The following is a 5,673-nucleotide window of genomic DNA, read 5'->3' on the forward strand; positions in this document are numbered from 1 at the left end:
AATCAGAAGAAGAAGATCCACCTTGATTCTTGCGTCTGATATCTTCGCCAAGAACCAAATCTCTAACCCCTTCAAAAGTCATACCACTGGTCCCCACGGAACTCGTAACAGCAGTAACTGTTCCGGACCAGCTATCAGGTAGAGAAGCTAGTAGCAGTGATGCTTGAGTCTCGTTATCAAATTTAATTCCCACAGATGATAATCTGGACAGAATTGAATTTAGATTGTTAATGTGAACCGTAACTGAGCCTTCCTCATTCATCCTTGTAGTGAATAACTCCTTCATCAAGAACACCTTGTTAGCCGCCGATGGTTTCTCATACATATTTGACAGAGCCTCCATCATACCACGCGCCATGGTTTCATTCATGATGTTGAAAGCAACGCTCTTCGTCAACGACAATGTAATAACCGCCTTGGCTTTCTTGTCCTTTGAGTTCCACGCATCTTCAAAAGCTTTTTCCATTTTCTCCGGTTTGTCTCCGAGTACCATGTCCAAGTCTTTCAAACATAGCAATGCTTCTAATTGCATTTTCCACCAGCTAAAATCAGAACCGTTGAACTTTTCGATTACAACCTTGTCTTCAGCCATTACGACAAACAAGATACAAATCAGGTACACTCGTGCGTGATAAAAAAAATGATTGTACCCTCCAAACCTCGCTAATCTGGCTCTGATACCAGTTGTTAGGAACCGGACCGGGAACACGCAGCGGAAACACACTATCACACACACACAAACTCACGAAAATAAAGCAAGAAGAACACAAGGATTTTACGTGGTTCGGATTCGGTGCAAATCCTACGTCCACGGGCTGCAACTAGAGAATTTTATTAAAACTCACAAGATTACAATTGGCTTGACACTCTACACTTGATGTTCTCAAGTTTTTGCACACCAAATATGCAAAACATACATGCATATATATAGGTGAATGTTTGCCATGTGAAAACAGAAAGAGTTGTAACCAATTTAAAGTCTACCAACTTCAAGTTTGAACATGTTGAATGCACCACTTATTTCCCAACTTTCAGTTTGAATTTGATTCTTTTATTTCACATGCATAGCCACATGTTTTCAACCTTTCATATTTTACCTAACAAGAAATGACAATAAAAATATCGTTAATCAATTACATTTAAAGAGGACACCATTTCAGAGTAAACTTAACCCATAAAAGTAGAACAAGATTGCAATTTAATTTATGGCTCAATCTTAGCTTCATTTGTGCTTCATGATATGTTCTTGATTTTGCTTGATCTTTGCAACTTGATGATTAATTATCTGGAGTGTCTTCTACTAGAAAAAAGACTTTGAAACCCCTGGGGTTTGATCGTGATATGTTCTTGATTTTGCTCGATCTTTGCAACTGACGGATCTAGTTGACAGAAATCCTATCATGGTAGAAAAATGGTATATTTCAGGTGATGTCGAAGTTTGTAAAGTCCATGATCTTGTGAGGAAGCTATGTGAGGAAAAAGAAAAAGAAGAAAAATTCTTCCTGAAAACAGATTGGCCACCATCAAAACATCATCTCTGTGAGGTAATTACCACACATAAGCAACGCCGTGTGATCACAAACCAAAAAACCGATATTGTGAGTTTGTCTCGTCCGTCTACCCCAAGTATTCAATCGTTTTTGTGCTATCATGCAAGACCATCCTTCATTTACCATATTGAAGAGTTTTTCCATTCCTTTGCACTCCTTAGGGTGTTAAGTCTAGAAAAATAGTTTAGCATTACTTGTTCACTTAAGGTTCCTAGAAATTTGGCTGTCATCATTCCCACCATCAATATGCAATTTATGGAATCTTCGAACCCTCATTATTAGAACAAGTTGAGCAAGAATTTCTCAGAAGTGAACCAAACTTGGGAAAGAATAACATTAGGCTCCCTGCAACACTGAAAGTACTTACACTTGAAAGGTGTGGTCTACCGTGGAGCGACATGTCGATTACTCAATCTTTACCAAATCTTGAGTTTCTTGTAATAAAAGACAATGGCTTTGAGGGAACCATATGGGAAACAGGTGAGGAGCAGTTTCAGCGACTAAAATTCTTGAGACTTGAAGAGTTAAATATCAAACAATGGGAGGCCTCAAGTATCAACTTTCCATGTCTTGAAGAATTAGAGGTGGTGAATTGCATTGATCTTGAAGAGATATCCCTTGAATTAGGGGACATCTCAACGCTTAGTTATATTGATGTTTTAAATTGTGGTGCTTCTCTTCTTGAATCCCTTCGACAATTTCGACAGGAGCAAGATGATATGGGAAACTATGAACTGAAGATCATAGTTAATGGAAGGAAAATGTCCTCTTGTGTGCCCGAGAATGATGATTAATACATTTTACTTCACACCATGAATGTTTAGTACATAATAATTGGTCTGTTTGCTATCTAGTACAATGTCTGTTGGTATTCTTTACCCAAATTTTGGTATTGTTCAATTTAGTTTTTTCTCTCACCTGGTTGAATCTTTTTATTTTAGTCAAGTCTTCTTAGCTGGGTTAGGAGTGAAAGGATTAGGCAATCTAGCATTAATTGTCTTGTATGGGAAAATATTTACCATAATCAAGCATCTCTTTGGAATACCTGTTTCATTTAGCTGAGTTTTTTCATTGTTGAATGCATTCCTCCTTCTATCATATACATGACTTTTATTCCTGTGTTAATAAACCTGGTATCAAAGCAAAGAGGGTGTTCTTTTTTTTTCTTTTTCTTTTTTTTTTCTAAATCACTGAATGCATTTGTTGATATGCAGAAATCTAAGCAAGATGTCACATAAATTAGGGAACATTCATTTGCATTAGGGGATATCAACACTATTTAAATTACTGAAATTCATGATTCACAACTTAAGGAAGACAATTTGTGCAATGGCAAATTCCCTCTTTTTTACCAGGCAAGGGGTTATTTGGATCGGTTTAATAGGGTTTCGGTTTACTAAGTTCAGTCTAATATTTTCAAAATCAATACATCTAAACTTTTTCTTCTTTAAAATACAGTACACTTTTGTATGTTTCATGTTTCCTATAAAAAGGTAATCATGGTTTTGAGAAAGCAACTCTCCTTTAACCTGTCGACATTATTTCTATAGAGAGAAATTCAGCTACAAGGGAAACGTGGGACACCTAGGAAAAAAAAAGGCCATATGCATATAATGAAGAACCATGAGACTAAATTACATGGGATGCTCTCCATTTGCTTTTCCACATTAATCCCATGGAACGAATCTCCAATTATAGTTCCATCAGAATCTGCAAAACCAAACCCTAAGCATATAGTAACCATTCAAAAGTAACTTCATTTTCAACCCTCTTAAAATCAAGATCTTTCCACAATCTACATAAGATAAAACCATATTATACATTACCCAAATAGTCCCCAAAGTCTCAACTATTTGGTGTTAAAGAATTACATATATCAACTTACACAACACAAAGACACAATAAAAGTGAGCAAATTCATCAAAAACTATATAAAGGCCTGGGTGATCAACACTTGAGCATTCACCATTGAAAAGTCAAACTTTCTTCCCATTTTTCCATTCGATTCATACTAAAAATCTTGTGCACAAAGTTACAGAATTAATGGAGCACGCCTTTTGAGCCCTTCGCTTCTTTTTCTTCTTTTGCTTTGGTAGCTGAAGAACCACTTTAATGGCTGCATCAAAAACCGCCTTCACATTCTGCAATAACCATATACATGCAAAAAGACATACTTGCATCCAAATAGTTTAGATAAAAATACTTATTCCTAACATATATATGATGATTTAAACCACTTCCGTTAAGTCCTACAAATTTATGAGCACGGTGGGAAAATTTTGGAAAGAACTGGATGTAAAAATGGAATAAATACAATCTGAATGTATAAACCCACCACATCTCCAATTTATTGATTATGAGCTGTTTTATCTATTAAGTAAAAAAGAAACAACTACATATATCTGAATATATATGTTTTATATACATTAAGTCCATTAAGACAAAAAGAAACACCACCTCATTCGTCGTATAATAACACAAGCTCAAGACCCTAACTTTATTCCAAGCAATGATTACAAGAGGTTAAGATTTATTACCTTGTGCTTCAAGAACTGGATAGTCCTCTTCAGAAATCACAGCCCCAAAATCCCTTTTTAAGTCTAGCTAGAATAAGAACTTACCTGAAAAGAAAATGTGGTTAGCCAAATATGTGGTATCAGGGCCTTCATTTTCTTACCACCTAAATGCCAAATTTACCCCCTTCGCAATTATTCTTCATATTCCCATCTATTTTACTACTATTTTTCTTGTCTATTTATTTAAATTATGGTCTAATTACCATAGCATAAAAATTGAAATGCACTATAATTATTAAAAACGTTTAACATTATAATATATAAATTAATTATTTTATCGAATGTATTCGGAACTATATTTAACTCTATGCCAAAAATATGTAACCTTGCAATACATTCAAAAAATTTATAATTCTTTTTACCTAAATAAAAAATAGTATGCAAGGTTATTAAGGCATTTTTCTTTGAAAAATCTATCCAACTATAGCACTGTACTTCTAATTTTATCTTATTAAGGCATTGCATTTTCAAAAATACTACTCAATTATGGCATTATACTTTGATTTTTTTTCTTATTAAGGCCTACTTTGAAAATTCCATCCAGTTAAGGCATTGTACTTTGATCTTTTTGCTAATTAAGGCGTTTTACTTTGAAAGTTATACCCAATTATAGCATTGTGCTTATGATGTTTCTTATCAAGGCATTGTACTTTGAAAATCTAATCCAATTATAGCATTGTATTTTCCAATTTTTCTTATTTAAGCTAGTATATAAATAAATGCAAATTTTCATTTCTTGAATTTAACCTAGTATATAGACCAACCATCTATTTTCAATAAGAACAAGTAATCGTTAACGAAGGGCTTCACTTCAGATATTTATTGCCAAAAGTTGTCATTCATGACTTAGTGTATTTGTCCAACTCCCCCACCTAAAAAAGGTTTTTTGTCATTCCAAATGTTCTATTAACAATTTAAAATATTATTTAACAAAGTTGAGGCTTTAGTGCAACAGAAGAAAAAAAATCCAACAATGTACTTACATTCAGAAATCCATGTGTGGGGAAAGATCTGTACATAAAGTGTTCTAAAGATTTATAATCAAAAGGTTATCCATAGTGTTGTAGTATGAAAAACTCTAGGAAGAATAATAATTGTGTGTGTGACTCAAAGTACACTGCTTTGCTTTTATTTCAAAGATTTACTTATTAAAAGATTTACTTTCTAAAATTTACTCAGGTATACAGCGAGCACAGAAAATATCACAAAGAACATTAATAAATCGGAAGTTTATGATGGGTTTTGAGCATTCTAACACTTCCTAAGTGTACATGCAACCCTAATAACCTTGAATCTATGTTTTCTCTATATACATGCAAATTTCTTTTCAAGGTTATTTCCTAACTAGCATGGCATGGGGATTACATAGAACATAAAACTAGTAGAAATACATACCTTGTTGTTGCTTGGATTCCTTCAAGACTTTGTGAGCCTAGCACCCCAAATGTTGTGCCTCAAATGCTTCACACAACACCACAAAACTTGGAATAACTTGAGAGAATACTTCTTGCACTCAAAATCGGTTATGCCCTCTCTAGTAACCCTAG

Source organism: Lactuca virosa, chromosome 8 (genome assembly GCF_052849685.1).
Source record: "Lactuca virosa cultivar CGN04683 chromosome 8, Lactuca_virosa_CGN04683_v6, whole genome shotgun sequence".
Classification (NCBI taxonomy): domain Eukaryota; kingdom Viridiplantae; phylum Streptophyta; class Magnoliopsida; order Asterales; family Asteraceae; genus Lactuca; species Lactuca virosa.